Raw genomic sequence first — 8,702 nt, forward strand, 5'->3', positions numbered from 1 at the left:
GGTCGTGACAGGATGGGGTCACTGTCTCTAGAAGGCCCCTCTGAAAATGGACCTGGAGTTATTGACACGTTCTTTAGATCCTCCTCTTTGGTCACACATAGGCATCTTGTACCAGAGCAATTGCACTGACACACTCTTGTTCTTTGTGTATTCTTTCATTTGTTCATTCGTTCATTCATTCATTTGTTTATTCAAGGCTGCCTGTGGGCCAGGCCCTGTAGCAGGCATTGAGAAACTGAGATATCGGGGAAATGATCCCTGCCCTCCTGCTGGCCTGATGGGGCATGACCTATCAAGGCAACCACAGTCAGAGACAACTCTGCTTTCTGTCTCCAATCCAGGGCTCTCTGCTGACTCCCAACTCGTCCCTTTAACTGCCCACTGGCTGTCCGCCTGGACAGCAACCTAAGGCAGCCAGAACAGAACTCTCACTCTTCCCAGACCTGTGCCACCCAGCTCTGCCATCTCAGTGTAAGACAACGCTATCCTTCCAGGTTCTCGAGAAAAACCTTGGCATCATCCTTACTCTTCCCTTGCACCCACCCCACATCTAATCCACCAGCAGCCCTGTCAGCTCTAGCTCTCAGTGCACCCATAATCTGACCTCTTCTCACCACTTCTGCCACCCCAGCCCAGTCCAGGCTGCCATCGATTCCCTCTTGAGTGGCACCTTAGCCTTCTTCCCAGCCCCTTTTGGTGCAGTAGCCGGAGAGATCCTGGGACACCAAATGAGGTCAGCCTTCTGCACAAAACCCTACAGTGACTCCTGTCTCACTCAGAACCAAAGCCAGAAACCTCACCAGGGCCCCTCGCACATGGACTCCTCCTCCTCTCCTGGCATCCCCACCCAGGCATACCTTGCTGTTCTTTGAACCCACCAGGCACTCCACTCTCTGGCTGTTGCCGTGGTTGTTTCCTCCACCCCAAATGCTCTTCCCATGTCCTCATAGCTTACCCTTCCCTCCTCCAGGTCTTTAGTCAATATCAGCCTCCCTGTTTAACATGGCAGCCCCTCCTTGCCCCGACCCCAATATTCGTCCTCCTCCCTTTTCTCCATAATGCTTGTCCCCACCTTCCTACCACACTGGGTATTTTTCATATTGATCTGGTTTATTGCCATCTCCCTGGCCTCCCTCTGCCCCACCAAGAATGTAAGCTCCCGGGGTCAAGGACATCTGCTCTTTTTGTTCATGGAGGAGCTGTGTCTTCAGTGTCTAGGACAGTGCCTGGCATGTAGTAGGGCCTCAGTACATATATTTGAATGAATGGATGAATGAACAGGAGGAACTGTTGGCCTGGCCAGGATGGTAACCAGGAAAGGCGGGGTGGGGGCAATTCCATGATTTCTGAGCCTATAGATCTTTAACAGAAAATCTCTCCCTCCCCATCATGGGCAGAAAGTACAGCAAGGGAGGTCAGGAAGGGGCACGGAGCTCTTATTATCCCACCCTTCCCTACATATGATTACTACACTGAATTTGTGGTTCTCATTTTCTTTCTTCTTCCTTTCTTCCTTCCTTTCTCCCTTCCTCCCTCATTCCCTTCTTGACTTCCTCCCTCCCTCCCTCCTTCCCCACCTTCATCCCTTCCTCCCTTTGCTTTGACATACAAACACATACATCAGTGCCTAAACAATTATCTTTTAGCTTGACTTCTTTATGATCTTTATAAACAAGGCATCAAATACTGTGTCGCTTCCTGAGACTTGCCTTTTCAGTCTACATTATGTTACTAGAATTTATCCAAGTTATTGTGTGTCACTGCAGCTCATTCATTTTTCGTTGCTCTATATTGTCCTATTGTGTGAATTTTACCGGTTTATTTAGCCATTCTTCCAGCATTGGACTTGTGGGTTGTTTCCAGACTTCAGTGTTTTTGTGTTTATTTTTATGAACACTGCTGCTCTGAGCCTTCATGTATGTGTCTCCTGGGGCACAGGTGCAAGGGTTTCTGTGCGTATCTACCTAGGAGTGGAATTGCTAGGGCATAGAGTTTTTGACTTGTTCAACTTTACAAGACAAGGTCAAATTGGATATCATGATAGTTGGACCAATTCGTACATCTAGCTGCGTTCCAGGTTGTGCCCATCCACATCCCCTTCCACTTGTGGTGTCTTAGATTTCTGTATTCTTACCAATTGAATGGGCATAAGTGGGCGCACATTGTGGTCTTTCCCCCAACTCTTCACAGTTCTTTCCACCTTCACAGTCCTGGCACTGGCCAGGGGGTGGAGCATCCAAGTTAGTTTTTCTAATATCTAAGCAAGAACTGCCAAGTTCAGCCTGGAATCCTTGACCCAGTATGGGCCCAGAGTCCCACAACCCTAGAGCAGGCTGCCTTGAAAAGCCCCTTCCACCTCTGGCTCTACGGGGAGGCCTCTCTTTTTTCTCCTTCTCTTCTCCACTCCTGGAGCCATAAGAGTCATTCTCCCCAGGCCACCGTCACACCTTCCTTAACCCAAACCAATATTTTCATGAAAATGGGCCAAAGCCCATTCCAGAGGGAGGGAGAGAAAGGCACCTCACCCACAGGCCTTCTCAAAGGCATCATTTGGGGAAAGATTCGTTTTGTTCTGTTTTTTCCCACATTTCTTCCCACACTCTGCCAGGCCTTCCTCGGCCCCTTCAACCCTCATACTCTCCTGCTCTTGACCCCTCCTGACCAGGACTGCCATGGAGGGAGGGACACCAGGAGCCGCATCCAGGCCAAGGGAGTGAGTGCCTCCGGGCTGCCCTGGGCCCCTGCCTTTCCCTCTGGCTGCTGGTTGTGGCGCTCTCCAAATGTTCTGGAGAAGCACAGCTGGCAGCGGTCGCCAAGTCATCCCCCCACCCCAAGTCTCCCACCAGGCTGATGCTCTTCCTGGATGCCGCACAAAGGCCCCCAAAATGCATGCACCCCCTGACTTCATTTGCTGCCACCACTCAAGGTGGGTCTTAAGCCCCACTCTGTCCTCTTTTTTCCCTCCGGGCTGCTCCTCTGTGCCACCTTCAGCACACTCCCACTCAGCTGGTCAGAACACAGAAGGCCTCCATCGCTGTCTGCAGAGGTAGCTGGCGCCAGCCACGGGCACGGGTACTTCTGCTGGGTTGGCACCGAAGGCTCATTAGTCAGGCTGCCAGACATCTCCAAGTTCATTTCCTACTTCCACCTTTGGCTCCTCTCCCTGTCCCCACCTCCCTGTCAAATCAAGGGTGCTTCCTCCAAGTTCTCTTGATCAAGAGGAAATAAGAGCACTTGAACTTGGGGCTCCACGTTCATTATTCAGATTCAGGGCTCCACTCTTTGTCCAGGCTTTTAAATTCCAACCTAATTGCTCTCCTGAACTCCCACAAATGCCAAGAATTGGCACCTAGCAGGTGCTCAATAACTACTTGTTGAACGAATGAATGAACACTGTTTTTTCCCCCTTTCCTGGGAATGTAGTCCCTAAGGAGTTTCTCCTAAGCTGCTCCATATGTTACATCCACTCCTCGCCCCTTTCTCTCAGATCAGCTAGCCTCAAATCCTCCAGTTGTCTCCCTTGGTTGCTTCCTCATGTTTTCTCACTCTCCTTTGTCAAAACGTTCTCTCCCAGCTCCTCCTGAGTTGCCCTGGGACCATAGACTCCAGATCATATTCGGTCTACCCAGCTCAACCCTTGGGGAGGCAGGATTGATCAGTGGTTGAGCCAGGCTTTGCTGTCAGGCAGTCGGGTGGGTAAGTAAGGACCAGCACGCGTGACTCAATGCATTTGCATCTCCCTTCCCTGACATGCCTTCCTCCCGCTCCATCACTTCGCCTCTAAGCCAAGCGTAATTGCTCAATCTAATTTAATAGACGTGCAGAATGGCTGCGAGTGGAGTGAACTCGGCTCAGCTTCCCCAGGGGCAGGCGTGATGGGCATGTTTTGAGCCTCCTACTCAGTGTGTGGGTCCCCAGGAGTCAGGAGGGGGGCAGGGGCAGAGGGGCTGTAGCAGTGGCTCCTGCAGGGGTTAGAACTGCCTCAATGGAGTCTCAGCCCACTTTGGCCAGGGGACAGGTATGGACTGGTCCCTGGCAGCTGCCCTTTCCCTGGGATTTGCCAAGGATGACCTAGGTCCCTCTTGTTCCCTGGGAAGCCCCACTGGTTTTAGCCTCAGCTTGGCCAATCTTTCCTCCAGGTCTTTGGGCACTCTAGAGGCCCTCCAAACCCTCCACATCTTTGAGGGGCCTCCAAGCCCCTTCACCCTCAGGAAATCTCCCTGCTCACCCCAACCACCTCACCCCTATACTCCAGGCCTCAGGGCTGCTTCAGACCAGGGATTCTGATTATTCCCGCCTGCAGTAGACCTCACAGCTGCCCAGACTCCCCATGGCCTCCAGGCTGGTGGCCTGACTTGAGTCCACCCATTTGCTATGGAGGTCTGGGGTCTGCCCCTGGATTCCTACCAATACATGGAGACTTGGGTTTTTCCAGTCACCTTCCTTCTCACTTCCTGCTGAGCTCCGGTTCCACCTCGCATTTGTTTTCCAGATTGTTTGCCTCTCCCTCTGGCATTGAGCACTGTGGCTTTTGTTGTTGTTTCCTTTAAACAGCATCAACCCAAAGAATTTGTGCACTGCCAACTTTACTGGCATGTGGGAATGGGAGGCATGACATCTTGCCCAGCACAGGGCACACAGTGCAAATCCGTGCTTAAAAGTCCTGTGGACACTCCTCCTCAGAACCTCAGGGTCCCACTGTATTGCTAGGTCCTTTCTTGCCCGTGCCTTCTCTGCTCCTCACTCCAGGGTACTGGCTTTCCTCTCTCCTAGCTGCCCCTGATAGTGCAGGTTCTTCTGTTTGGTTTTGCAAAACAATTCACCTCTCTTTTCTCCTTTTTCTCTTTTGCTTTCCAGCTTATTCTGGCCATGCCCTGATGTGGGGAGGGCTATAGTGGGCTTCACCTTTACTCCCCAGAGAGCTCCAAGGCACTTAACGCGACAAAGGCAGTTTTTCTCCCAAGAGGAATTCTGCATCTGGCTTTTAAAATAGGTTGTCTTTTAAACATCTCATGGCCTTTTTATCGTGCTTTATCATCCATTCAGCATCTGACAAGCTCTTGCTGAACAGCTGAGGATGTGAGGATGGCCAGAACGTGTCTTTGTCCTCAACAGAGTTCCAAATGGGGCAGGGGCATGAGGTAACTTACAAGGAAGGGGAAACCATTTGGCCAGGGGCAGGAGAAAGGAGCTGTAGGATCACAGGAGAAAAAATACCTTTGGGCAGGTTCTAGGGCAGGGACCAAACCTCAAGTGGATCCTCTTACGTCAGAAGGAATTTGTTCAGCAAACAAGTGATGGGAGGGCATTCCCAGGAGAGAAAACAGCCCGTGCAAAGGTGCAGCAGCAAGGAAGAGCCGGGTGCGTTTGCAGAACTCGACATTGCGCAGTGTGACTGGCCTGTAGTGCAGGAGGGGCCAGGAGGAGGTGAAGCTGACAGTGAGATTAGGGAGGGAAATAAGAAGGATCAGGTCACAGAGGGGCCTCGAAGGGCCTCCAAACTGCCTGGGGAGGTGGGGACTGAGATATCTTTATGCCCCTTTTATGCCCGTTTTACAGATGGCAAAACAGAGGCTCAGAAACATTAAGCAACTCTGTCTGCGTGGCTCAGCCAATACTTAACTCACATCACTCCCAAACAGGCCTTGTTTGAAAGGTTTGTTAAATACAATCAATTTATTTATTTACTTTGGCCAGATATCTTGGCTCCCGTGGCTGGGCCCCATGGCCTGAGACAGTGGAGTCCCTAGGCCCTGCCTTTTTCACCCAGCAGTAGAGATGGCTGTCCAGACCCTCAAGAATCCCTCCCTGACTGGAAACAGAGAGCCTCCAGGCCCCGGAGAGCTTTAGCCAGCTTCGGTGACCAGCAGGGCACTTGTCTAATCTCCAAAGAAAGGCAGAGGAAAATGGATTACGGAGCAAAGCCCCTTCTGCAGCGTGAGATCAACAGTTGCCCACAGCCCAGGGGAGGAGAAGCCACTGCCGGGAAAAAGGCTTAACAGCATTGGGACTCTAAGACCCCAATCTCCCTTCGCTTGTCCTCACCCTCCAGAATCTTTTGAAAGCTGCACGGAAATGGAGGAGGCCACGGATTATGGCCCAAAATGTTCAGAGAATTGAATGAAGGATTAGCTACTTAATGGCCATTGACTTTAATGATCCCAGGCTCAGAATCACTGAGCTTTCTGAAGCCGGGAGCACATGCTGTTTCCTTGTGCACACCATGTGTACATGGATATGCATACTATGGATGAGCTTACTGTGTGCAGAGGGTGTGTGTGGACAGATCTGTGCAGAAATGGTGCATGCTATAGACACATCTTGTGTCTGTGTGCTTACAGGAATGCGTGTGTGTGTGTGTGTGTAAATGCCCATCTGTGCAGCTAAGCGTAAGTGCCAGGTGCCCCTTGGTGCACTCTCCTGTTCATTTGTATTTGTCTTTGCTAAGTCTGCATTCATGCACATTGCTCTGTGTACTGCTGCAAACTGTACTGCTTGTTCACGTGTCTGCTTGCATGCATGTGCTTGTCCACACAGGCCTATGTGCCTTAGTGCATTATATGCCTCTGCCTATGCATGTGTAGTCTATTTGCTTGGCATGCATGCTTGTCTGTGTACAGGCTTCACTGTATGTAGAATGTGCGGTCTGTGTTCCTACGAAATCAACTTCCATCTTTTGGTTCCTTGAATGTATCAAGCTCTTTTCTTCCTCAAGGCCTCTGCACATGTGTTCCCCATACCTGAAATGCTCTCTCCCCTGCTATCTACCTCCTCATCCAACTGTATTGCTCATCCAAGTGCATATTTCCTGCTGCTTTTCTCATAGTGTCCTGTTATTTTTCTTCATGTGCTTATTTCCATTTGTTAGTCTGTCTTTTGTGTATGTGTTGTCTATTCTTTCTCTCTCCCCACCTCCCCCGCACATACAGACAGTAAGCTCCATGACTTAGGCACTGTGTCTCTTCATAACGCAGCTGTCCTCTGTGCCTTGCACAGTGTCTGCTATATAGTCAGTTTTCCACTAGTATTTATTACTTTCTGCATGTGTGTTCATGTGCGTGGGTTTAGCACTTATGTCTGAGTAGCCAGACATGTCTGTCTGGATGCCCATGCCTACCTCTCCATCTGTGTGCATGTGTCTGTGTGCAGGTGTGTGTAGTAAGAACCTGTACATGTATGTGCATGTATGTGACTGCATGTATTAAAAATGACAGGACTTTTATTTCTTCGGCTCCTCCCTGCCCTAGCTGGGGTGTCTCAGGTCCTGGATGGAATCCAAGAAAGAAAAGCTGGGGAATTTCTAGAATAGCCTGGAAACAGGACACTGTCCCGAAGGTGAACAGAGCAAATTCTCCAAAGGGCAGCACCTGCGCACCAGCCAGGAAGTGGGGACAGTGGCAGCTGTGGGCACCCCTGACTGTGGGAGTCATCCTGGGAGTGACTGCAGGGCCGAGCAGACTCCAGTTGTGGGTCTTGAGAAGGGACGGGGCATGTGAGTAATGAGCTGATGTCTCCACTTGTGTCGGGCACTGTTATTTGCTCACAACTACTCACTCATTCAGCAAACGTCACCAGGACCTCCTCCAGGCTGTATCCTGAGCTGGGCTCTGGGATGGGGCCTCAGCAAGGCAGTCACATGAGCCACAACAAGGACTTCACTTATCGTGACACCAGCAGCCTGGCTGCCCCAGCTGACTTATCTGGCTCTGAGCTTCATGAGGGCAAAGACCAGGGGCCCGTCTTTTTCACCATTGTGTCCTCAGTACCTGGAGATGCTTGGTGAGTATCAGGTAAATGAGAAGAAATGAATGAATAAATGAATGACTGCCCAGTCTCTCCCCCATATGAACAGAGAAAGAACAACTCCATTTGCCTACTGCCTTAAAACTCGCTGAGAGCTTCGCCATCCCCTTTCCCATGTATTTTCTCACCCTCACAAACATGAGGCCCCTGTAAGTCTCTTTACCTACAAAAGTGGAGAGAGTGTAAAATAAAACAAAACTAGCAAAAAGAGTGGCTGATAGAGCAACAGGCTGCTGGAGTAGAATGCTCTAAAAGCAAACACAGTCAAAGGCCGTATAAGGACTAAATAAAGTCTGCTGATAAGACATACTGGGGGAAAACAGCTAACCTGGTTTAAAGAACTGTTAATAGCCTAGCCTGAATACCAGCGAAATCCTTCTAGCTGAAATGACTGCAGACCCCCAACCCCCTGCCCAGTCAGTATCCAATCTAAGGGAGGTGGAACCACATCAGGGAGGCTGCCTGGGGCATTTTGCTTCCTGGAGCTGCAGCTCCTTTCCTACAAAATACGGATCAGAAGACCCACACCCGCCCCACACTCACATGCTTTTTATGAAGATGCAATGACACGAACCTGGCAGGTATCAGGTGATCAGTCCCCTCTGGCTTCTTCCCTTGCAGACAGACTTTCTGCTGCAAAATGGTTCGTGATGTGTGTTCTTGTGGCTTGGGGTTTAGCAGACCCAGGTTAATAATATTAGCTACTGCTTATTGATTCATTGAGTACGTGTGTGCCAGATGCTGGGCTGAGCACTTTACACGTCTCCTCACTCAATCCACAGAACAAATCTATTATTAGTTCCATTTAACAGATGAGAAAACTGAGGCTCAGAGGGGTTAAGCAGACTCAGCTCCAGGTCACACAAGCTGGTGAATAAAATAAGCCAGGTTTGAGGACC

This window comes from Macaca thibetana, chromosome 1 (genome assembly GCF_024542745.1).
Source record: "Macaca thibetana thibetana isolate TM-01 chromosome 1, ASM2454274v1, whole genome shotgun sequence".
Classification (NCBI taxonomy): domain Eukaryota; kingdom Metazoa; phylum Chordata; class Mammalia; order Primates; family Cercopithecidae; genus Macaca; species Macaca thibetana.